Source organism: Schistocerca piceifrons, unplaced genomic scaffold, assembly GCF_021461385.2.
Source record: "Schistocerca piceifrons isolate TAMUIC-IGC-003096 unplaced genomic scaffold, iqSchPice1.1 HiC_scaffold_902, whole genome shotgun sequence".
Classification (NCBI taxonomy): domain Eukaryota; kingdom Metazoa; phylum Arthropoda; class Insecta; order Orthoptera; family Acrididae; genus Schistocerca; species Schistocerca piceifrons.
This window is the reverse complement of record NW_025729171.1, coordinates 1,619,400-1,646,322: the sequence shown is the minus strand read 5'-3', so window position 1 is coordinate 1,646,322 and position 26,923 is coordinate 1,619,400. Positions and strand designations below refer to the sequence as shown.

Below are 26,923 nucleotides of genomic sequence, written 5' to 3'. Positions count from 1 at the left end.
TTCGAAAACCCACATGTAAGACAGTTGCAAAATTTTAGAAATGTCTAAATGACTGCCAGCAAAAAATGACATTTTCCTGATTGAACATTTCTTTCTACAGTCCCTGCGAATGGAGCAGCTCCAAATTTCGCCATCTTTCCCTGTAGTTTTCTCCAGCTTCATCTCGTTGTATTCAACACAATACCCATTTTCACACACCATATCGTTCTTCATAAGATCTTGTTGCCTAGCCCATTGTATTGAGCTTTGGGTGTTCTCCATAACATGGTATAAATCTTCCATTACAAAGTCGCTCAAATCTGGAAAATTTCTCGCCATTTTGGCACATGCAGTAATATACGATACTTCAAAACGGACAGCCTCAACAGAAAAATATAGGTTGTTGGGCGCACTGATCAAGATGCATAACTGTGAGCAACAGGGACATATACCATATGCAACAATATGCAAAGCCAACAATAGCTATAATGGTTAGGATGTATGAAACTGTAAGCATTACCTATGGCTAAAGAACTCTGTGAAGAAATATATTAAAGTGTCTGCAGCATATTGGCATAGCAACATGAATAAGCTGGTGAAAGCAGACAGTTAATCTTTTTTTTCCCCCACCTCCATATGAAAATAAGTACTTTTTTGGTATTCCGCGCATATATATGCTCATATCTTCAGAAATATATTTGCTTCAAAAATAGGTATTTTTCTCATGATCAGCGCATGTACCCCCTAAACTGCGTAAGTGCCATTTTCGTTATTGCAGATGTTGGTTTTTTGGTATTGTGGGCTTGGTTTGAGCTATATAGGTCGAGTGAACTGTATGATTCCTGCTGGCTTTGTGGCTGTAGCATTATGTCGTAGGTTGAGACTTTTTTAGGGGTGATGTGATGTGATGTGATGTTTTGTATTGTTAAAATTAGGTTGTCCTTGCCCTAGACCCCCTATTTCCCGCGGTTGTTCTGTAGTTTCATTTTATCATTGAAGTAAGATTACTTTCACTGTTTCTATTTTCCTGCAGGTTTGTTGGCATGTGTACATAGTGACAATATTGACGACATTTTGTATACTCTGGACGTAGGCGTTTCTGTCATATGGATGATGTCATGGGTCAAAGCAGATGGATTAAATCGGATGCTTCCCTAATGCCGAGTTCCGAAGGTTTGATTGGATCTACTGACACTGCCTTTGACTGGTAGCATGCTACTGATGATGTGGTGTGTGTGATATCCATGCACAAAACTTCCACACAAACACATGGGTCGTTTCACAATGCCGTAATTAGTTTCAACCAGTCAGTGGTAGTCTTCAGACGAAAGGCATATGCTGAAGCTGACGGTAGACAGAGATTAGTTTCTGTTGTGTTCAATGTTGTTGAGAACAGAATGGAAACCAGTATGTGCCTTTACCCTAAAGGCGCTAGCTGGCTTGTCAAAATTGGATACAGCGTTGTGAAATGCTTGTGAGATTATGTCAAAAAATATATAAAAGAATTTTAGATCCCTTATCTCTAAAACAGTATGTCATTTTTTTCCATATTTATATTGCTTCTGCATTATTTTTAAATGCAAGTGGGGGAGCCTATGATTGTTTCGTTATGAGAATAGATAAAATTGTCGTTGCAGTGTGTGGCTGATTTCGATGAGTGATTTATGTCCAGCATTTTGATTATGTGATAGGTGAAAGCAGACGGTTGGTATTGATAAAAATCAAAATTTCTGTTATGTAAGCTAGGACTAGTGGGCCAGGGAAAAAACTAACTAATCGCTCGGTCATTTCAGAAAAAAATTGATATTTGCTGGATGAATTCCCGAATGTTTAATGGGTTTAAAGACATTTTTTAAAAAATTTTATTCTCAACATTTAGAAACAGTGGCTATTTTTTGCTTTTACAGGCATCTGTTTTTCTTTTTTTTTCTTTTCTTTTTTTTTTTTTTTTTTTTAAATTATTCAGTACTGAGTTGAAGAATCATTAACTGGACTATAAATTAAAAACCATGATAACCATGCTGAATGTATTCCTTAATATAGGCCCTACTTTTAATGGCTCAAACTTGTTGATTGCAAGCTAAAAAAGCGTATTCTTTAAACTATTTAATTGGATAGATAAAAATTCTACTCATCAAGCAGCGGCAGAACACATACATAAAAGACAGCTGTAATTGGCAAGCTTTTGGAGCCAGTGGCTCCTTCTTCAGGCAGAAGGGTGGAAGTGGAAGTAATCGAGTGAAGGAGAAAGACTGGAGAGGTCTAGGAAAAGGGGTAGATATTGGTTAAGTCACCCAGAACCGCGGGTCAGAGGAGACTTACCGTACGGGATGAGAAGGAAAGACATTACTTACGGTAAGTCTCCTCTGACCCGCTGTTCTGGGTGACTTTCCCGATATCTACCAATTTTCCTAGACCTCTCCAGTTCTCTTCCTTCACCCCTCTTCCGTCTTTTATGTGCGAGTTCTGCTGCCACTTGGTGAGTAGATTTTTTATCAATCCTAATTGTATTTTTCCAAAGTAAGAGTAATTTCTCAGCCTTAATATTTATTGTGCTATTACACTATACAGTATAACTACTTCTTATAGTGAGAAGCTTACACAAAATGTACACTATTTTAAAAAATTGATTTTTTGAATTTTTTCGTTCTTTGACCTACAATATCTTTGTAAGGAGAGCAGATAAAAGTCTGAAAATTACACACTTAATGGATCTTCATGATATCAAACTTAAATTGGAAGTAACAAACAGAAAATATTGTGGGGAAGGCTAACCAAAGACTGCAATTTATTGGCCGTACTAAGGAGATTGCCTACACTACGCTTGTCCGTCCTCTTTTAGAATTCTGTTGCGCGGTGTGGGATCCTTGCCACATAGGACTGACAGAAGTACATTGAAAAAGTTCAAAGAAGGGCAGCACATTTTGTATTATTGCGAAATATGAGAGAGAGTGTCACAGAAATGATAATGGATTTGGGCTGGACATCATTAAAAGGAAGGCATTTTTTGTTGCAACAGAATCTTCTCATAAAATTCCAATCACCAACTTTCTCCTCTGAATGTGAAAATATTTTGTTGACACTGACCTACATAGGGAGAAACGATCACCACAATAGAATAAGGGAAATCAGAGCTCGAATGGAAAGATATAGGTGTTCCTTCTTTCTGCGCTCTATACGAGATTGGAATAATAGAGAACTGCGAAGGTGGTTCGATGAACCCTCTGCTAGGCACTTAAATGTGATTTGCAGAGTATCCATGTAGATGTAGACAAGCCTGTACAAATCTGTGTGTTGTCATCCCCCTTCCACCAACATCTGTTCACTCACACTTAGTTAATAATGAGCCCTTGAAGTGTGCAGTTGAACAATGGAGTCTCAAAATAACGAGAATAGTTTTTTTAAGTGTTGGTTACTAACCTTGAAAACTCAATAGTGTGTCATTTAATTGCCAAAGTCAGGATAAATTTCTGAAGGGCAAAAGCAAACCTTGGCAGTTGATGAATGTATAGTTCTTGCTGACTTTTCTGAAAACTATTCCTTTGGTGTTCAAGTGAAATACAAGGGCGCCACTGGGTAAACAAACAGGCCACAGTTTGTCCATTTGTGTTCTGTTATAAAGATCCAGATAGACTAGAGTCATAGTTTTTGTGTTGCAAATGATTACTTTGAGCACAAAGCTACAGCAGTGCATGCTTTTCACCTGCAGTTAACAAACTACGTAAAACAGCACGACAGTTCCATAAACAAACTGATGAACTTCTCTGATGGTGCTGCAGGCCAATATAAAAGCAAACAAATATTAATATCTCCTTTCTCAAAGAAAAAAAGACTGTTGGCTCGGTGCAGAATAGCACTTTTTTGCATCATGTCCTGGGAAGAATGAGTGTGATGGCATAAAGGGTACAACAAAGCGAGCTGTCACAAAAGCTAGTCTGCAACGGACCTATGAGAACCAAATCTGGACACGTCAAGAAATGTTCAAATTCTTTAAAGAATAGGTAAAAGGGATTACGTATGTTTAATTAAATGTGAGGAAATATGAGAACTCTATGCCAATGTCTTGGAGGAAAGATTCAAAACTTGTCAGAAGATTAAAGGCACCCGATCTTTTCATTGTTTTATACCTCAGTCATACAACTTGCTCAACTGTAAGTTCACATCAACATCCTCTGATAGTGAATGTCATCACTGTGGAAAACTTGTACCACTGACACTTCAAAGTAAGGACATAGTGGCTTGTGTCTATGACGAACAGTGGTGGATTGCCAAAGTTGGTAACATTGCTCGTCAAAACCAAGATGTGGATGTTACATTTTACCAGCACCAAGAACTCCATTTAAAAAATTTGAAAAGGATCAACACGAGAGGCCCGTTAAAAATGCATTAAAGGAGTTGTCTTCTCCCCTGGAATTTATGACTGTGACTAGGCGAACATTTAACTCTGTGCCCAACATGAGTGAAGAAATATCTCTGTTGTTCAATAAACAATGTAGCAAAAACAAACAAGTTGAGAACGGGATAATGTAATGAATTGTCTCATTTTTTGAAGAGTTATCCTAGATATTTTTAAATTATGTAATTTATACACTGTTTCCATCAGCCCAGATATTGCAAACAGTAAGAAACATATTTTTGACTCATATTTGAAATTTTTTTTGTCCATGGAATCTCAAGGTTGAAATTTATACAGAAGTTTGATATCATAAAGGTCTATTAAATGTGTAATTTTCAGATTTATATCTGGTCCATTAACAAAGATTTGCAGACCAAAGAATGAAAAAATTCAAAAGATTTGTTTTTAAAGTGTTTCTAAGTATAAGCTTGTCATAATTGTTTCTCTAAAAAAAAAAAAGGTGTCTGTACTGAGTAGTGTAATACCACAAAATGTATTAAGGCTAAGAAACTACTCTTTGGAAAGATAGTATTAAAAATGGGTTTTTTAAATTTACAACCAACAACTTTGAGACATTAAAAGTGTATTCCCTAATACATTCAGCAGGGTGATCATGGTTTTAATTTATAGTCCAGTGTCTGCTGAAATAAATACCTCTTATATGAAAGGTCTGGGGCAATCCATTACTGAATAATTTAAAAAACCACAGACGCTTATAAAAGTGTAAGAAAGCCTGAAACAAAAATGGCTGCTCTTTCTAAACGATAACCAATAAATGTTTTTAAAAAATATTTTTGAGTCCACCAAACATGAAGGAATTCACCCAGCGAATTCTTTCTACGAGAATGCAGTTGTCTCTCTTTGTAATTTTATGGCTTTCTCAAGTATGTTTCCCTTTGGATACAATTAATTGATAGTTTTATGGTTTGGATGGTGTACGATCTTCCACGGAATGCTTGTATTTACTTAATAGGCACACGTTTAAAAATCCAAATATTAGATCATTATTTCTCTGAAGGAAACATTGTTTCCAGTATAAATCCTAGATGCAGAATTGTATTGTTTACATTGTGACTGCAGCACTATTCTTCTCTCACCTGTTGTATATAAATATTTCTGGAATAATTTTAACATCTGTTTAACAGGACACTAATGACAGCAGCAGAGAAGCTTGCCGCTGTTCCTGATGTGGATATCGACCCAGAAGGAACATTTAAGTATGTTCTAATACGTGTCTTTGGTCCAGAGGGTCCTGATGGCAAAGAACCGAGCAAATTAGTGGTCAGTAACTGGTAAACTAATATTTGGTCAACTTTGTGATACATTATTATTTGAGAGACAGTCGTTAGCATCATTTTTCAATTTTCTCAGTTGAATTTTTCTTCTGATGTCGGTGACTTGCAATGGGGAATTGTAGCCTAAGGTTGGTTGTTATCTGCATAACATAGTGTTTCAGTGTTTACTGTTAAATTGGAAGTGAGATGGTGGATGGCGATACAACTGAAAACGCACAAAAGATTTTCACTGAAACACTGTTGAACTACAGTTATGGCCCTGTGTGCTATGGTATCTTTGCCAGATAGTGTTGACAGAGGACATAAAAAAGCATTCAAAGAAGAGCAACGTATGTTGTTTTATAGCTAAGAAGGGGGAGTGCGCCATGGACATGCAGGGTGTATACGACCCGGAAGATCCGGGGAAAAACCCAGGAAATTTTTCATTGTTTTTGTTTTCAGTTAAATTTTTGTAATTTTGATTGGTAAGAACCGATACTCTAACAAAGGATATTACTGTGTCTCAATACTGCAGCAATAAAACATGAACAAGAGAAAAAACGAAAATAAAACTTAAATTTCAAGGGAAATGCACCATATACAGCAACAAAACAGTGCTCATACAAGTGTCCGCCAACAGTAAAATGTGTCAAAGGCTTTAGGAAGACTGTGCAATGCTTCGTAACAGCAAATTGCCTCCGCTGAGCGTGACGTCACAACTGTTTACATTAAATTCATTTTAGCAGTTACGAGCTCGATCATGCGCATGCACAGTTGAGTAGTACCTTCTCCCGCTTCTGGCTACAGAAATTGTTGGCTGTGTAAGCAGTCGCAGCAAGCAGCTAGATGCTACTGGGAAAAATTTTACTGGAGCGCCCAAGCTGCCAGATTTATACATGCGCAGGAGGTCCAAATCTGGGGGGGGGGGGGGGAAATTCATATTCTTGAGGGGGGGGCGGGGGAGGAAACCTTGTTTCACAAAGCGACTCGCATTCAGCGCACGTTAGTTCGTTAGTTTATCGATTATTCATATTACTTTGAAACTCATCCCTGTCGGTTTTTGAACATTTTTAACACATTCTAAGTTGATTTTGAATGAATCGTAAGTTGATTTGTGAATGCGTGCGTAGTGTACATGTTTCCTCTGTCAGTGGAATCTGACAGAGCTGAGCGAAGTAAGGCTGAATGGATGAATACCAACCGCTGTCTGATTGTGTGGTTGATTGTGTTTGCGAATGATGAGCGTTGTTGTAATTACTAGCGGAATCCATAGATTCAGACTACAGGAGTGGAAATAAACGAATAACACGTAAGAATGATTACGTATTACCTTCGTGGTGTATACAAGAAAATGAAATTTTGACAAAAAATTTTTGGGCAGATCGCTATACTAGTAAGGGCGAGTTGTACAGTCCCCAGCTAGCAGCTACTTTAAGTTCTCTTCTGGAAGAAGCACGGAAAATGTGTTGTACGACCATGTAACAACGCCTAACCGGAGAATAATCACGGGATAGCTAAACCGTTAATTCTGGTAGAGTTAATGAAGTTAACCTGCAAATAAGCTTTGGCATTGGCAGGAATAGTTACAGAATTAGCGATAACAAGACTGTTTGTTAGAATGATGAAGGAGAAGAAATGGGGGCATCACACAAATTATGGAACAATATGACGATTCCAAGTTCGTATAAAAATTTCATACTACTACTTTTCGATCTCGTGCTTGAGGAACGGGAGTGTATGAATGAAGTGTGAAACTATTTCCTAACGTAAAGCTTTTTGCTTGTAGTTGGCCTAATAGGCATTTGATATTGGTACTTTGTGAATTATTTTCTGTCCTTACAAAACAGACCGTTTGTGCCAAAACAGTCTCATTTATTTTGTGTGTATTACAATTGTTGTAGTATTAGAAAGGCCTATTTTGTTTTATCTAGCAGACAGTGACAAAATAGGTGTAATCAGATCGGGAAACAACACCAGTCTTGGGTCCTATTTGTATTAACAGCTTTTTCAGTATTAGACAACGACATTTCGACTTTTCGTGTAGCAAAATGTTTGACGAACTTTGATGAGGTAATAGATTCTTTCACAGAAGGAAAGCACTCCATGTAAAGCTGTACCGAGATTAGAGGGTAAAAAATTCTAGGAGCTAAGGATTGAAGAAACATGTATTGTCTTGCTTGTCTCATGTCTTTACTGGGTTTATATATCCTATATTTAATTTTATGTCACACAAAGCAGCAAGTTGTTAGCTGATAGGGAACAAAGAGTGCACATTTTCTGAAGAGTTCTTTTTTTTTAAAAAAAAGAGGGACAGAATGTCAAACCGGCCAACTGTAAACAGGAGAGGCACCACAGGACATTTTAATTTCCACTGTCCTGAATATGGTTTGATGGCATCCATTACAAAATATCAAAATATACACATTTCAATTCCACAGAGCGAAGTACAGTGACGTGCGATAGGAGAATGCTGTGTGAGGAGACGAGACACTGCACTTTGGCACACTTATGACATGTCTTACATTTCCTCAAACACACATGTTGCATGCATCAGACCCTTCAGAAAGACGTGCACTACAAAATGAACATATTTTTGTGTGTGTGTATATATATATAAAAAAAACAAAGATGATGTGACTTACTAAATGAAAGTGCTGGCAGGTCGACAGACACACAAACATACACACAAAATTCAAGCTTTCGCAACAAACTGTTGCTTCATCAGGAAAGAGGGAAAGACGAAAGGATGTGGGTTTTAAGGGAGAGGGTAAGGAGTCATTCCAATCCCGGGAGCGGCAAGACTTACCTTAGGGGGAAAAAAGGACGGGTATACACTCGCGCGCGCGCGCGCGCGCGCCCACACACACACACACACACACACACACACACACACACACACACACACACACAGACACAAGCAGACATATTACACGTTTTTTCGAAATTTTCCCGAATTTCTCCGTCCTTTAACGTGTTTTAGCGGCAACACAACCACGTAACCTTTATGCACATCGCTGTCTACCAACCCAAGTTCACCACAGGATCAACTTAACCAACACTTTTTCGCCTTTTTTCATACCAGATTTCCAGTTGCTTTCTAGTTCACCTTTATCTCTCCCCATATATTTTTATCTTTCATTTTCATTTCAACCTCATGTTACACTTTCCACCTTCTAATACCATGTCACCCTCACAACACCCCCACAAAAAAAAAATGGTCTTTAAATATGTCTGCTTGTGTCTGTATATGTGTGGATGGATATGTGTGTGTGTGCGAGTGTATACCCATCCCTTTTTCCCCCTAGATCCGGGACTGATGCGCAGAACAGTCTGAATTACAGTTGGGAAGTGGGTAGTCTACACGTGACCCATTTTTACATTTAGTGTTTTTGCTGTTTCCTCTTCATTTACTGCTCCCACATCAAATGAAGACAAAACAGATTTCTGTGGCCGGGAGCTATCAAGTGAATTAAAATACATTCACATAATAATGGAAGGCTAAACTGTGTTATTAGTTGCAGATTTTATTTTATTTCCATCTTTCTGACAGTCAAGCGTTAATTGCCTTTTAGAACAATGAAGTTATTTTTGTTGGTTTGGCAAAGAAATTTTCTTTCATTAATCTTTTCCACTAAGGCAGACAATATATTTGAGACAAAGTGTTTAATTCCACACACTGTGTTTGCTGCATTTCAAGTGCACATTTTCAACTTCTAGCACATTTGGCATTACGCCATAATAAAGAACCAAACATGAGACAGGACAGTACTGGTACTCCAAGAAAATTTACATCCCAAAAACCACATAGAAAAGCTTAATAACAGGTCGTGGGATTCTGGACATACAAATTTGCACTTTAAATGTGAACATTTTAGTATGGGTCACGAAATTCCGATTCTCTTGGAGTATCCTCTGATGTCTTGTTTCTTACATAATGTAAGATCTTTTAATGTTTCACACGTACGAACATGCGGGCTCCCTACGACATCGTAGCTGCGCTTGCGCGGTGACGCCTGTCATCTGGCGCTCTCTGGCAACTGCAGAAACGAACCTATTTCTAACAGGTCGTGGGAAAATATTTCGAATGGTGTGTTGAAAATCGTTACCATCAAAGTACCATTCTAGCAGTTACACCAGAACTATGTGAGATAATGTACGATGAATTTCTTAAATCACAAAGTGTTTGACTCTCATTTAAAAATCAACTCTTTGATGATGAGCCATTTAGATGAATTTTGAGCCTGGAAGATCAGACATTTATGTCGTTATTAAAAATTTTACTGGCACCTTTGTGTGATACATCTTAAATTGTAATACGCGCATGAAAGACCAACATTTTATGAGAAAGCTTAGCTTCTCTTGCAGCGTATTAATCTGATAGACCAATATTATATGTGAAGGCTTTGCGTTTCGTTTAGCAACACTATTTACATTAATTTGAGCCATTAACTTTTTCTGTTGGTGTGTTCGCGCTACTTAACAGTGATGTTGCTGTTGGTTGACTACATCACGTGTCCTAAGCTCTGAATACCTGCTGTGATCGGCTGGCGAAATCGCATGAAATGAGCTATGACTAACTTACAAAAGCGCATCCCAATCTCAATTTCAATGCTTTGGAAAGTAACATGCGGTGTTTGGTGGAATTCGAGTTTATACTTTCCTAATACAAAAATATGCAGCATACATGTTGCTGCACATCAAAGATCTTTCCAAAATGCGTGTTTTTTTTTTCCTAAAGCGCCAGGAAATTCTACGCCCGTGTATAAAACCATAATCAAAGGACTTATAAGTTATACAGTTCCAAGAGAAAATATACCGTCAGTTAACAGGGAAAAAGTATGTTTTCACTTGGGGGAAAGTGTATTTTTGACTGAGAAATCCGGGAATTTTTTTTCCTTGTCCGCATATACCCTGACATGATATACAAGTTGGGGTGACAGTCATTAAAACAAAGGTGTTTTTTGTTATGATGAGATGTTTTCAGGAAATTTCCTCTGAATGGCAAAATATTTTGTTGGCACCCACCTACATAAGGAGAAATTATTATCGTGATAAAGTAAGAGAAATCAGAGCTCCCACAGAAGCTGTTGAAGAGTGGAATGTTACAGAAATAGTCTGAAGGCTTTTCGATGCATCCTCTGCCGAACACTTAAGGATACAGGATACTTATAAATGGTGGAAAAATCAAAATTTTTTAAATGACTTTATTAAATTCTATAGTCTTTCCTGATTACATTGATATATACACTGTAGGGTTTGAAATGAAAAATGACCTATACATACCAAATTTTAAAGTTACGGTCATGTACGAGGTGCGACAATAAAGTAATGAGACTGATTTTCTTTGCAAGATGTGGCACCCCTGCAGGCTTGCGTAGGCACAATATCTGTGACCTTGGTCTATAAGCCGCTTCTAGTTCAAGCGGCATGTTGAAGCAACTGCTCAGTCATTAGTTGTGCTGTAATAAGTTAACACGTGTTAGTGTCTCTCATCACAGAAATGGAACTGCATAATATTGCGCAACAGTATGCCATTTCTTTTTGCGTTAAATTGAGTGAAAACGCGATGACAACTTTTACGGTAAGCTTAAGAAGGCTTTTGGAGAGGAGGTTATGTCAAAAGCTCAAGTTTTTGATTGGCATAAAATGTTTAGTGAAGGCAGAACAAATGTTGAAGATGAAGACTGCAGTGGACGACTGTCAACCTCACGGACGGATGTCAACTTGGCCAGGGTGCATGAACTCATAAAATCTGATAGAAGGTTATCCATGAAAATGATTGCAGGAGAACTGCACATCAATCGAGGAACGCTTTGTCTAATAATAACATTGCTGATAATTGGATTCTGCATCACGATAATGCACCATCCCATACTGCTCTGTCAGTACAGTAATTTTTTACCTCAAAACAAATTTCGGTACTGCCAGAGCCACCTTATTCACCAAATATTGCTCCGTGCAACTTTTTTCTCTGTCCAAGAATCAAAATGGCGGTCAAGGACACCATTTTCAAACAACGCAAGATGTCCCAAAAGCTGTGACGAAGGTCTTGGAGGATATTACAGAAGATGAGTTCCAGAAATGTTACCATCAATGGCAGAAGTGCTAAAAAAAGTGTGTGCAATCAGAAGGGAACTTTGAAGGAGACAACACGAAAATTGACTAAAACTGTAAGCAACATTTTTTTTCACATCAGTGTCATTACTTTACATTCGCACCTTGTATACTGCCATGCCCCCTTTATTTCTGTTACAGAAACCAGTATTATTTTGAAAAGAACTGTGCACTTTCTTTCTGTTTCCAGCGATTATATGTATGATACATTGTATATGTTGGTAACAGTGCAGGTTTCTAGCGTCTGTAAATGATTATCTTTGCAAGTATTTACTTTTGTGTTCTGAAGCAGTTTGTTCACATGTTAATAAACGTTTGTTTCCCAAGCGCTACATATATTTGTGAAAATACATATTTTTTAGTGTGCCACACATCAAGAAATTCAATAAAAGGAAATTCTGTGGTAACCAGTTCACAAACAAAACAAGCCACACTGTTGAAAGTAACCTATGTGTCAGTTCTTCAGTGAAGAAATTCGCACATGGCACGCCTCCTGGTGATTCAAATTTTTGTGTTAAAAATGACGCTGTTTGTAGTGGATTTGTTGTTGTTGGTGTGGGTATCTTATCTTCTTTGATAAAGGAAGTGGAAAAATGTAAACAATGTGATGGTGTAGGCTGTCTGGAAATAACTGAACAACAAAGTAGCAGGAAGGGTTTAGCGTCAAAATTAGTTGGTCTGTGTAGATCCTGCAATAAATCTACCTCGAAAATGACTTTGAACATTGTGCATAATTCATATGATGTGAATTTGAGGTTAGTGTACGCAATGCGTGCAATAGGAAAAGGAAAAAAAGGCTGCACAAACGTTTTGTCATTTGATTGACTTTCCTCCTCCCAGTAGGTTCAGCAAGTACATAAGAATACTTTTAGGTGCCTTGACGGTTGTGTCTAAAGCATCTATGAAATGTGCAGTAGAAAAAACTGTTAATATTAGTGAAACAAGGGACATTGCTGTTGCACTTGATGGGACATGGCAACATCGAGGACATCGTTCCTTGAATGGTGTTTTAAGTGCCACTTCTGTGGAGAATGGAAAAGTTGATGATGTTGAGTGCTTATCTAATTATTGCCACATCTGACATAGTAACACTGAAGGACATATTGAACATCAGTGTTATAATAATTATGATGGTTACAGTAGAGGTATGGAGTGTGATGGAGCTCTAAAATTATTTCAGGGGTCAGTGCCCGTTTATAACGTTAGATATACAAAGTACCTAGGTGATGGGTACTCTAAAGCTTTCAATAAAATTAATGAGTTCAATGTTTATGGTGATAGCTTCGTAACAAAACTGGAGTGTTGTGGACATGTGCAAAAGAGGATGGGTGCTAGATTGAGGAAGCTAAGAAGTGAAATGAAAGGAAAATTGCTATCTGATTGAAAATCTCTGTCTGGCTGAGACAGATTGACAGAAACTGAAATAGACCTCCTTCAGAGGTATTAAGGACTGGCCATTAGACAAAATGCACCTCTGAATGATGATACAGCAATGAGGAAAGCTGTATGGGCCACCTACTTTCATAAGTTGTCCACAGATGACCACACTGTTCATGGACTTTGCCCTAAAGGAGCAGATTCTTAGGTGTGGTTACCAAAAAGCAAAGGAAAGTGGTCAAATATACTATCAAAATATCATAAGCATTATCTCCTTGAGCCTGTTATGAATGAAATAAAACCAATTTTTAGAGACCTGAGTGGACCCCGTTTTGCTTAGTACCACATTTACTCGAATCTAAGACGCACCTGAAAAATGAGACTTGAAATCCAGGAAAAAAAAATTTCCCGAATCTAAGCCGCACCTGAAATTTGAGACTTGAAATTCAAGGGGAGAGAAAAGTTTTAGGCCGCACCTCCAAATCGAAACAAACTTGGTCCATTGTAATATGAGACACAATTTAGGTCAAATGAATGACGATACAGCTACAGTAGTTTGGTTCGAGTCGTAAGCTCAGTAGTTAAGCTTTACCAGGTAGCCATTGCTATGCGTCAGGCGCTCCGTCCGTATTATACGGGTACCCTTCCTCTTTCGTGTACTTCGTTAGCGAAACAATGGCAAGAGACTGCTATTTGCTGTTACCTACACTCCTGCTTTCTTTGAGAATGATCAACAAGAACCAAATAATAGACAGCGTATGATAGAAGATATTCTGAACGGGAGTTTAGCGAAAATTTTTCTCCGTTTGAAAATCTTTGCAGGCACCTCTTTAGTACATTACATTCTGCACTGAAATTAGTCATCTTAGATTTAAAAATCTAGTCAATTGCCGTGCTTCATTTCTGACTGTATCACTATTAGGCATAAGAATAATACAAATATAAACATGGGATGATATCTATATTTTTCCGCGTTTGCTGTTGTCTCACTCTAGTTTCGTAGTTTATTAGGCAGACAGGATTTAAATGAGTTAGCAGCAAACACGAAAGAATACATGGCAAAATGTTTATATTCTAATTATTCTTATGTGAAGAGAATACTGCATGCTATTCACAATTCATAAAAGTTCCTATAAGGAACCATCTCTTCTCACAGTTAGGAAAAAATTCAGAACGTAAAGTTGGCCATATTGACAAACATCCCAAACAGTCTTGCCAGTCGGATTTTCGTAGTGCGTTGAAATGCTGCTACATTCAAAGGTGCACAATACGGAATTTGTATTTACTTCGTTGGATAATGTATGAAAATGCAGTGGTCGAAACTCAAGACGGAGGAAAAACTTGTCTGCCACCCCCCCCCCCCCCCTTTTTTTTTTTTTAATGCACTCATGCAGAGGGTTTGGCGCCAGTATTTATCTTTGTGCCTGGCCTGCAAAGCATGCCTGTGTAGTGCTACATATCTTCGACAGCAGAAGTTAGCTGTGGCGGCACCTACCAACATTTTCCAGAACTTCCGCTTACTTTGCACTCGATTCTAAGCCGCAGGCTGTTTTTTGGATTACAAAAACCGGAAAATAAGTGCGGCTCAGATTCGAGTAAATACGGTAAATGTCTTCATGGGGGCACTCAGAATACAAATGAAAGTTTCAACCATTCCATACGGGAAAGATTACTCAAGAATGTTTTTGTAGGACTAAATACATTAAAAGTTGGTGTACTAGATGGTGTGCTATGTTTCAATGACGGAGTGATAGGAAGGTAGGAAGTCCTGAGAAATTTGGGCATAAAATGTGGCTCTAATATGAAAGATCAATTTCTTCTGTGTGACAGACAACGGGTGCATGAAGCTGAAAGATTCGCTCTTCAAGTTACCAAAGAAGCAAGAAGTGCTAAAAGGAATGCCAAGAGGAAGCTTGAAGATGAAGAAAGGCTGCAGGATGTAGACTATGCTTCAGGAATGTTCTGAGGCACAGTTTAATTGGACTCATATGTTCATTCGCAATTTCCCGCTAGTTGTTTTCTTCAGAATTCAGGTACAAATATTTCCTAAAGTTTATAAAGCATTGCTCTAATTTTTTCTGTAACTTTTGGTAGTCCATACTTATGTAGTAGACCTAAGCTTTATTGCAGAATCAGGTAAATCATAGAAAAAATAACATTTTTATTTGGAAAAAATTATAAATATTAAAATGTAAGATGTGATACTTTTTTATCCTTGTGATATACGTAATAGGTGGAATTAAATAGGTCTAGTATCTCAGCCATGTCATGCATGTCTGGTAAAAATTTGGTCTCCTTCAAATGTATAACATTGGATTAAATGGTACCTCAGTTTGAGGAAGAATTTCCTTGTTACTTTTTTTAAATAACTCTAAGCAGGTTCAAAAATATTCAAAATACTTCTAATTTGTTTAGAAAGTGTGCTCTATTACCTGATATCAACAAAAAATCTGAAAACATATACATTATAAACAGTGCCTGAAAGAAATATAATATTGAGCTGGAAAAATGCCCCGTATCCTTAAGTGTGAACTGCCAGATAGCCGTGTAGATTTACACGAGAAATATCGTCTGGTTTGCACTGATGATGTAATGATGTGAGGGGGCTGAATGCAATTTTTTTTTTTTTTATGCCTGCTTTGGTGACGGAAGCAGTGCATTCAACTTCCAGAAAGAAATTATCTCACAAAACAGGCCTTTGACTAAACTTCATAAAGTGCCGTACTGTGCTGGTTTATGGTATAGAGCAGATGTTACCAACAAGTATTCCATTGGTTCTCCATCATTTGAAAAAACGTCGTTTTCACTAAAACACAGCTACATTTACAACTCCATTTTTCCTGTACAGTGTTCTATAATACATACAATTGTGACTTTAAATGACAGCTTTGAATTATCAAGGGCATCAGTTTTTTTTTCCAAATTTAATGTGCCATTATCAACAGAATGATTGCATGCAGATCATTATATTGGCGTGTGAGGTTTTGGGATTGACATTTATTTTTTTTATCGCGTATCTTGAGACTTTGAGCCAAAGCTCGTGGGATGAGATGGTACCTAGTTTACAGAAAGCTGAATATAAAATTTATAAAAAAAAAATTACAGAATTAATAAAATATGAAATTAAGAGAAATTAGGATAAATTACATGTTGCATAGAGAAGTTCTCATGTATTGTGAGGGTCTCTTGTGCAGAATTGTAGCATACCAGAAGGTAACCTTTGTGTGTGTGGATTTGAATACTTACGTGTATCACTCTTTTTTTCTGCCCTGCTGGGAAATTTGAAAAAAAAAAAAAAACCTGGAGAAATCTTGTTTTTTGTCTCAGTAGATGAAACAGTTTGTTTACTGGGATTTCCTGCATCGTCGCTGGCTGGATGCAGCTTAATACATGCACCGCTTCCCTACTCCCTCATTCTTACTGCTTCTCCACTTCCTACCACTCCCCTCAGCTTGCAGTCAGTGCTGCCACCACTTCTTGCCACTAGCCTAGTAGCTGCCGATGGGAGGCGTGAGGGGTGGTTTGTTTTGATATGATTCTTGGAGATTGTTGACCCAGTGGCTGGAGACAACGGTCATATGTGCACAAGTTGTGTCTGAGTGATTTTTTTTTTTTTTTTTTTTTTTTTTTTTTTTTTTTTTTTTTTTTTTTTTTTTTTTTTGTGTGTGTGTGTGTGTGTGTGTGTGTGTGTGTGTGTGTGTGTGTGTGTGTGTGTGTTATTTTCTGAGAAAGGCTATGGCCGAAAATTTAGTTGTGAGAGTGTGATTGTCTTTTCTACGTGTCTGTCCATGGTTCAGCGATCATCTTTACGGTGAGTTGCTACCTATCTTCATTAGCATTAATTCTCAGAGTATTTGCACAAATTGATGGATTTATCACCACCATCTCATTTCGTCAACATAATGTCAGTGACTTGTGTAAAGCTGGCCACATGAATGGACTTCCATGATGGGCCAAAACCACAGGCCATTTCTGTGGGTCTCTCTAACGGATTGGGGCTGCCGATTTGAAGCCCATCGTTTCCCAATAATGTGCAAGCCCTGCCCATCGGATCTAGTCTCGCCGATCTGCTCCCAGGCCGGCTCTGTTTGTGTGTGGTATAATGCAGTGGGTTTTCGTGATTTATCCGAGGACTCAGGACTGTGGTGCTCCTCGGCAGGCCAGAGGCCACGGGCGATGGAGTTCAGGAATTGTGACTTTCTCACTGCAAGTACATTGTGCGGTACATTGTTTTATAAACATTTTATTTATTCTAGTACATTTTGGGGCTTAGAAAATAATTTATACAGGATGTACATATCTTTTTTTTTTTTACGAACATTCAGTACGCGAAACATGAGTGTCCCGGCAGACATCAATACAGTAATCGAATTCGTGTCATACCTGTCCCAGCATGGCATCGTCAATTGCGATATTTGTTTCTCGTATTCTCTCCCGGAGCTCTGCTACATCACGTGGTAGAGACCATACATACACCGGATCTTTAATGTGTCCCCACAGAAAAAAAGTCACACGAAGTGAGATCTGGTGTTCAGGGAGGCCATTTCATGAAACAGCTGTTCCCTTCTGTAGCACGGCCAGTTCATCGATGCGGCAGCTCCGTATTCAGGTACCCACAAACTTCACGATGAAAATGGGGTGGAGCCCCATCCTGCTAAAAGATGAACGGAGAGCCCAATTGCATCTGAGGCATCAGCCATTGCTGCAACATATCCGAGTAGGAATATCCAGTGACAATGCTCTTGGCGAAGAAGAATGGCCTGTACAGTTTTCGACACGACAAAGCAAAAAAAAACATTTACATTTAGCGAATCACACCCAAATTCAATGCATTCGTGTGGATGCTTTGTACCCCAGATTCGACAATTATGCCTGTACACTTTCCCATTAGTGTCAAAAGTGGCTTCATTGCTAAAACTTAAGTGATCAAAATTCCATCCCCGTCCTTATTCAATTGTTGCAACTGTGAACAAAACTCAAAACACTTGTCTTTGTCGTCGTTATTGACCTTCTACCCTAGCTCCAGTTTGAATGGTTTCATAGACAACTTCTGTCGCATGACTTGCCACAGTCAGTGGAGCCATTTCGAGTTCATGGGATGTACGACGCACCAATTTCTTTGGACTCCTTATGAATGTCTCTCGTATGCAATCCAAATTCACTTCACTCACACTGGGATGTCTGCTTCTCTGTGCTGGGCACAAGCAACCCGTCATAATAAATTTGTTGTGCCTTCCTTGTTGGTGGTTTCTTACCGTACTTTGTTCTAAACATCCATTGAACAGCTGTAGCACACACTTTTTTTGTCGAACTCCAACACACAGAAAGTTCCCTCCGCACCTGAACTTGCCATATTTATGACTGGTGCTATCGGCAAATCACCAAAGTATGCTGTGGTGGTATACATGAAAAAGAACTTTCAGGGTTTCTCTTCAAAATGACATATGTGTGATATCTGTGCTATGTTTGGTTCTTGTGCAATAAATAATTGAAAGTGTTCCCAGATGTAATGTACACCCTGTATATTAGAAAGTATGAGCGATAGGAAGAACAACTTGTGGCAGTCACAGGCGGTTTGTATGCTATGTACCTGTATATTTTGGCCTGCCTTATATACTTCTTTCAATAGGCCTACTTTTTTCTGAGGTTATTTCTGAAATCAGTGTAGGTATTTTAAATCTGCCTTGTGACTTCAAGGAAATGCGTATTTGTGTCACCAAATATGTTTAGTTTTATTGAAATAAAATAACATCAGTGGTCTTAATGGAATATTATATACCATTGTCTTTCTTTCTCCATCTAAAAACTGTTCATTACAAAAGATGCTGAAATTAGTACTTAAGGTTTTTGCTCATGAGGGGAAGAAATACAGAAGTCCTTACATTTTTTTTTTTTTTTTTTTTTTTTTTTTTTTTTTTTTTTTTTTTTTTTTTGTGAACTTGTCTTTACTTGCCCTTGAGACCTCGAAATTTGTCAGGGAAAAATGCTAAAACTTGCTGGAAATCGGGGAACGTCACTTGGGGGAACTTGCGGCAACCCTGAATGTTCACAAGCTGGCACTGCAGAGCTTACTGACTGCATTTTTCAGGGATGAGAAAATCCTTGCCAAGTGCACAGAATTGGCCCAAACTATAACACCATATGAGATAACAGAGCAAAAGTAAACAAGCTTTTGTGTTTGTGTCCAAGACATAGTGTATAGTGAAGACAGAAGTGTTCATTTTCTGCTTAGGGTGTTGAACATGATACTTCTGAGAGAGCTTTTCATCTATCTTCAGTCTTAAGAATTTAAAATGTCTGTTCGACCAGCTCAGGACAAGACTATTTCTATTTTACAAGAGTTCAGTTGTTGGCAGTGAAGTATTAATCCGTTCTCCAAAAGCCATGTGCTGATGTTGCCAACTACCTTGTCAGCTAGATGATTTACGTTATGTTCAGTGTTTTCCGAGAGAACACATGTCTGAATATACAAAAGCTTTCATTTGCATTTGCAGCAGAAGCTCCTGTGTGTGTTTCCTATAGATAGTGGATATAACAACAGCTCCGTTAAGTTATGTTTTCAGATTATTTTTGATGCCACAATTTCCACTCACGTTGCTACTTTTGTGTTTTCTTCTTGCTTAGTACTCTTGATACATTTTGTTCAAAGTTTGACTATGGTTCCTGTTACTAGGTGCGAGGATACAAGTGAGTTGGCTTCCATTCGGACGTCTATGATGAGACGATGGACAGGGTGAATGGCCTCGGCGTTGATACAGAGTGCACTGGTGGTGGCAGAATACAGCACGACCCCAGTGCCAAGGTCATCAAAGTGTACAGCTACTCACAGGTAGTACCAAAAGCAGTGAGTTGTAGAAATGACAGTATGTGTCATCTTGAGCTGTTATTCAACTTAATTTTTTACTGTGTGACTGGTTTCAGTTGAAGACCATAATGGTTTCAGTTGAAGACCATTTTCAGGCACCTGTTGTATATACAGCGCGGATACGGGAAAATTTGGGATGAAAAGAATGTTTGAAAATTATAGTAACAATACAAGCAACACTTACAGAATTTGATTACCAGCAAAAACTATATATATCAAAAGAATACAATGTCAGAAATATAAATTAAATATCCACAAGCATTGTATGTATTGTTACTACAATTTTGAAATATCCTTTTTGCCTGAATTTTTCCTGTTTCTATGCTGTGGGAACAACAGGTGCTCGAAAATGGTCTTGACCAAAACTGGTTGCATCGTAAAAAAAAATTATCAACAGCTTAAAGTGTTACATGATGTCATTTCTACAATTCGTATAAGCTGCAGACCACAGTTAACAAAAGATATTTTAAGAACAGTGAAGTTTCTGTTCATATGTTGTGTGCCCTATAATTCAAGTATTTTTAAAGCTTTTAAGAATGTTATACGCCAAGCTCCTCCATGGGAAAGCAGTTTCTGCTTTGGTTACATGGCACAAATTATAGAATACCTTGTTAGATGGTCAGAAGTAAATGTCACCAGATGTTAATACCTGTAAATCATCATCATGCTTCTTACAACCGTGTACAATAATTTGGGTGTGGTGGTGTGGACAAGTGTTATGGTTGAAATGGCTACTGTTGTTCTGGGTAGCAGCCATGATTATGAAACTTCCTGACAAATTAAAACTATGTGCCGGGCCAGGACTACATCCTGAAACCTTGCCTTCCGTATACAATGCTGATACCAACTGTGCTGTTCAATCTGATTCAGGATTTTTTCTTACACCTTTCAGATTACTTTTGAGGCCACAATCCTTGCTTCCACTTGTATATTTAGTGAGAGAGAGTTGTATATGTAGCGAGAGAGAGAGAGAGAGAGAGAGAGAGAGAGAGGATCTTCTGTCCCATAATTTTATAACATTATTATTATTAATATTATTATTATTATTATTATTATTATCAGCTTCTGTATCTTTTGATTGAGTATAGTTACGGCAGCACATGAATTGTGGTGAGCCTGGTGTTTTTACAAGACTTTTTCCAGTTGCCAGGACAGTTGTCATAATTACTCAAATCAACAATTCCTTGCACTTGGAGCAGACCAAATGATTCCTCTGTACCCCTCGCACCTATTTTATACTTTTCAGACTGTGTTTCACACATTTTGTGACCTACCTGTTTCATTTAACACAGTTAATACAGTTGCAGATTGTGGGTACGTGTTTAATTTTTTTGCACGGTTACTGCTGCTTGTGTTTCAGTGTTGTGTACAATGCCAGACCCATCAATAGAAAAATTAATTCTGATGCTGCATCTTGCACATCTGTTCTGAAGGTCTTTACACACTCCCTTTTTCTGCTGCTTTTGTGTTGTGATGTGTGGTGTAGAAAATTTCAGATTGCTTTACGGTTTCATGTGCTCTGTATTAGATGCAGTTTTAGTGTACGTACAAGCACATTGTTTACCTATGATGTAGTTGTAGTTAAGAGTTCTCGTTTTAGTGTTTAATTATTATTGTGATATGTAGCACACTGTTTAATTGTACTTTAGTTTTAAAATACCCAAGGACTGCTTCATTTCAGGGGTTTGGGAAGGCAGACCACAGCAAGACTGTAGAAATTCTGAAGACTGCATATCCTGTTTACAACATTACTTGGAGTGATGAAGGATACTGATCTGCTCAGGTAATTAAATTTACATATGTGGGATACATTCAAAATGTCTCTGACATTACGACAACCTTCATAATGAATGAAGGTGATATTTTTTCCATTTAAGCTGTTGTATTTTAATAAGACCTCTCCTTAATTATACAGGGTGATTCAAAAAGAATACCACAACTTTAGGAATTTAAAACTCTGCAACGACAAAAGGCAGAGCTAAGCACTATCTGTCAGCGAATTAAGGGAGCTATAAAGTTTCATTTAATTGTACATTTGTTCGCTTGAGGCGCTGTTGACTAGGCGTCAGCGTCAGTTGATGCTAAGATGGCGACCGCTCAACAGAAAGCTTTTTGTGTTATTGAGTATGGCAGAAGTGAATCGACGACAGTTGTTCAGCGTGCATTTTGAATGAAGTATGGTGTTAAACCTCCTGATAGGTGGTGTATTAAACGTTGGTATAAACAGTTTACAGAGAATGGGTGTTTGTACAAAGGGAAAAGTTCTGGACGGCCGAGAATGAGTGATGAAAATGTAGCACGCATCCAGCAAGCATTTGTTCGCAGCCCAGGAAAATAGACTCACAGAGCTAGCAGAGAGCTGCAAATTCCACATTCAACTGTATGGAGAGTCCTACGAAAAAGGTTAGTTATGAAACCTTATCGTCTGAAATTGGTTCAAGCACTGTCTGCAGCTGATAAGATTAAAAGAATCGATTTCTGTGATTTTATCCTTGCTCAAATGGAAACAGATGAATCTTTCGTTTCAAAGATTGTGTTTAGTGATGAAGCAACTTTCCACACTAACGGGAAAGTCAACCGTCACAATGTCTGTATATGGGGCACTGAGAATCCGCGGGAAGCAACTCAGTATGAACGTGACTCGCCTAAGGTGAACGTTTTCTGTGCCATTTCAGCCAATAAAGATTTTGGTCCCTTTTTCTTCGAAGGTGCTACTGTAACTGGACTACAGTATCTGGAGATGTTAGAGAATTGGCTGTTCCCTCAGCTCGAACAAGAAGCACAATAATTCGTATTTCAGCAGGATGGAGCGCCACCACATTGGCACTTATCTGTCCGTAACTACCTGAACGTCAACTACCCGAGGCGATGGATCGGCCGCCAGGCAGCCCGTGACGGAGCACTTCATCACTGGCCTCCAAGAAGCGCTGATCTTACCCCCTGCGATTTTTTTTATATATATATATATATATATATATATATATATATATATATATATATATATATATATATATATATATATATATATATATATATATATATATATGGGGGTATGTTAAGGATATGGTGTTTCGGCCACTTCTCCCAGCCACCATTGATGATTTGAAACGAGAAATAACAGCAGCTATCCAAACTGTTACGCCTGATATGCTACAGAGAGTGTGGAACGAGTTGGAGTATCGGGTTGATATTGCTCGAGTGTCTGGAGGGGGCCATATTGAACATCTCTGAACTCGTTTTTGAGTGAAAAAAAACCTTTTTAAATACTCTTTGTAATGATGTATAACAGAAGGTTATATTATGTTTCTTTCATTAAATACACATTTTTTAAAGTTGTGGTATTCTTTTTGAATCACCCTGTACAGTTAGTTCTGGCCCAAAAAGCCATTTTAAATGTTTTTAAAGTACAACAAACAGTAGCATTTCTACTGTAATTTGTAAGCCATGATGAACAGTAGCACATAGTGTGAGTTTGCTGCCTTTTTATTTCTGTGAGACCTCGCTATGTGTGTAAACCGAAAAATGGCTTTTCGAGCTGAAACTAGTTGCTTAACTAAAAATATTTTTAGTAACTATATTATCTTAAGTTGAAAAGTATCGTTTTCATCCAATGACATTAATAATTTTTGTGTCCTCTTTTTCACTTTTGCCATGTGGGTGTGTTCTGAGAAGGTCTATCACATGTTTGTTTCTAAGATTGGTACAGTTGTTTTCTGTCATTAGTTATTGTATGCTGCTTTTGACCACTGAGAATCAAATTTTTCAACTGTTTAATATCAGGCTTTAGCAGCAAGTTTTTTTACTCAAGTGTTAAAAGGTGTTGTATCTAACAACTATTTTTGTTATCTGAAGATTGCCATGCAGGAACTCAACAAACTAGTTCTGATCTGATTCAAAGATTGCATTCGTTTTGTTGGTAGAGACAGTGGGGAGCTGTCCTCTTCAGTCATCATTATCCAGAGGTGAAGCTAGTTTCCTTCAGTAGTGGCTGTCATTATTGACTTCAGTCTTCAAGAGTGTGTCTCAGAAATCATTAAATCAGCAGCAGACTGTTGGTTTATTGCATGAAGAGATTCCAAATACTGCTTTAAATTCACTTCTATCTTAAATTCAGTGCCATGTATGAATGTCTTCTTTTAAACTCCATTGCTACCTCAGTCTAACTGATGTGTGTACAAAAGGAGTGAACAAGTGGCCCGTGTAATATGCCTAGTGTGTTAACAGTGTACACCACTACACTGTCTATTTTAGAAAATGAATCACTCTGCAGCAACCCAGAATGTCTCAGAATTCCCACACTATGCAGTACAGTATCCAAAGATTGTTGTTCTGTGAAAAGAAATCCATTGGTGTTAATTAGATGTGTACTGTACTCTCCATTTAATGTACAAAAGCAGTTGTCCAGTAGCAATCCATTGCAAGAGGAGGGACAATTTCCAGTTTTGTTATTTATTTTATTTACCCATTTAAATAAAGCTGACTTAGGAATTTTCCCTTATGTGGGGACTGTTTGTACTAGATAATGTGTCTATTTGAAGTTCTATATTAGTATATTTTGCTGTTCATGTCACTTCTGCGTAATTTTTCATTGATTGTATCGATACTTGTTTGAATTCTGATATGTTGTGAAATTTCAAACATTTGGGAATCCCGTGATAAACTAGTACTATTAGCGTCAATTGTAGGCTTAAACTAAATTGTGCTCTTTCAAAAATTTTTAGAACAGTATGCCTATTATCCTCATTCAAAATAGTCTGTCTCTTATTTTGTTGTCCAATTATGTGAGAAATAGTTTAGTTTCAGAATTTTGAGATGCCTGCAAAACTATACTTTGTAAGTTAGTGCTACCAGTGTTTTGTATACGTAATTTACGTAGCAAATCAATGCTTTGTGGTTCACAGCTCAGCCAAAGTATACATCATCCCTGAATTTCATTGTATATCAATGCAAATAAATGTGTATTTTTGAGAATATTCGGAAGTTACCATTGTCCTTTGCATAATCTGTGAGCAGTCGGGGTTTGTGATGTAGTTCCTGTAGCAGATTTTCTGCCAGACATTTTGTGTTACATCTGGTTTTCCCTTAACGCTCTACCGGCCAGAACTCTATTGGATCTTTTTTTTGCAAACTTTTATACATAAATATGTTACATTGAGTGATAAATTGAATAAAAAGTTGTTTTGAAAAGTTTCAGTTTATTAGAACAAAAACTACAGACGTCCCATTTTTGGGACATTGGCCAAATGCGCTATCCAAATTCACAATCTTATTCTCCATGCATAATATTGTAAGAAGCAACACAAACATTAAATAAAGAATATTTTAATATTATGGAATGTATATTCAGTATGAAATGAAGCAAAACACTTGTCATGTACACCAACATTGCACCTATCACAAATTTTTCTTGTTTTTTTCTTGCAGTAAGCACATCTCTTCTGTGTTTTACTTGGCACAAAGAAATGATTTCCTGGATCTAGTCGTACATCTGTGCTCACCTGTCCTCCCATCAATTTGCTTCCTTGTGGTCCTCTTTGTTTTGGTACTGATCCTTTTTTCTTTGATAGAAAAAACATCACTATTCTCTGTGGGACATCCAAAAGTAAGACCTTCTCATTAGAGTTAGCAATTTGGTATGCACGCCATGTGTTTACTACGCAGATATATATCATCTATGTGAATAATGGCCACCACCATTTCTTTGACCTTATCCTCGTCCTATAAAGTGATATCTGCTTGTCCAGTAGATATATGCCACCCATATGGGCATTGTATTCTTCAATGATATGTGGCAGTGTAACAGATATTTCCTTTTTCTTTGCCCGTGAGTATCTTTTAGTAGAACTCGAGGAATAATAGTACTGTTATTTGTCACTACACATACTGGTTTGTTGTCACTCCATTTCACAACCAGAACTTCATTCTCTTTGTCAAATATGTAGTCATAGAATCCTCGTTCCTTCCTTTTGCCATTCTTTTTGAGTCAATCAAAGGACATGCATTAGTTCGGATCTCTGTTATTGTTCCTGCAACTTTCATTTTACTGTTTCCGAGTGTGATCAGTGTGTCAACACTGGTGAAAAAGTCGTCAAAGAAAAGCTTATAATTCGGATACTCTGATTCTGGAATCATGCTGGTTAGTTCATTTATTACCCTTGCACCTAAAGGCTCCTGTTTGTTGTCAGTCTTGCCACAGTATGGTGAAAAATTATAAAGAAAGCCATTGGAACTTGTAAGACACCAAATTTTATATCCAAATTTGATAGGCTTTCCCCTCAGAAACATTTTAGCTGAATGTTTGCCATAATAATGTACCATTATTTCATCAGTTGAGAGTTCTGAATGAAATACGCCAAATTTACCAAATTCCTATTTCAGCATTTCAAATTATAACCTCAGTTTGTACATCTTGTCGTTTCTGTCTATTTTGGAGTTGTCATTGAGATGAATGAATCTCTTTATTTCCCAAAACCTATTTCTTGACCCGGAGTTGAAGACTAAAGGAACACCGACATCAGGAACCTGTTCCCAGTACTTATTCTTGTGGGGAAGCTTATGATAACCACTCAGTTAGTTCTTCTTTGGTTAACAGAAAATTTATTCTGTTATGTTGGCAAGCATAAATTTCGCTTTGTTCAATAATAGTATCCATTAGTTTCTCAGAAAAAAAAAAAATCCTCAAACACCTGGGGCACTGTGTTATTTGCTAGACATTCCACATCATAATGTTAGTTGCTCTTCCCTGGTTCACTATTGTTTGTGTACGTTGGTTGACATTTATACCACTTACATATATATTTTTTTGTAGATAACATACCACTTTCTCCTCCACCTCCCAACGCTTTCCTTCTTTTGGCTTCTGGATGTACAACTGTAGCATTAACTTCATCTCAGCTGGTTGTGAGCTCTAAAGTACCG

The 26,923-nt window shown here is 37.7% G+C and overlaps 1 pseudogene; it reads left to right on the top strand.

The window, feature by feature from the left end:
* Positions 1-1,176: 1,176 nt before the first annotated feature.
* LOC124771270 lies at positions 1,177-21,779 on the top strand (annotated as a pseudogene).
* The last annotated feature ends 5,144 nt before the right edge of the window (positions 21,780-26,923 follow it).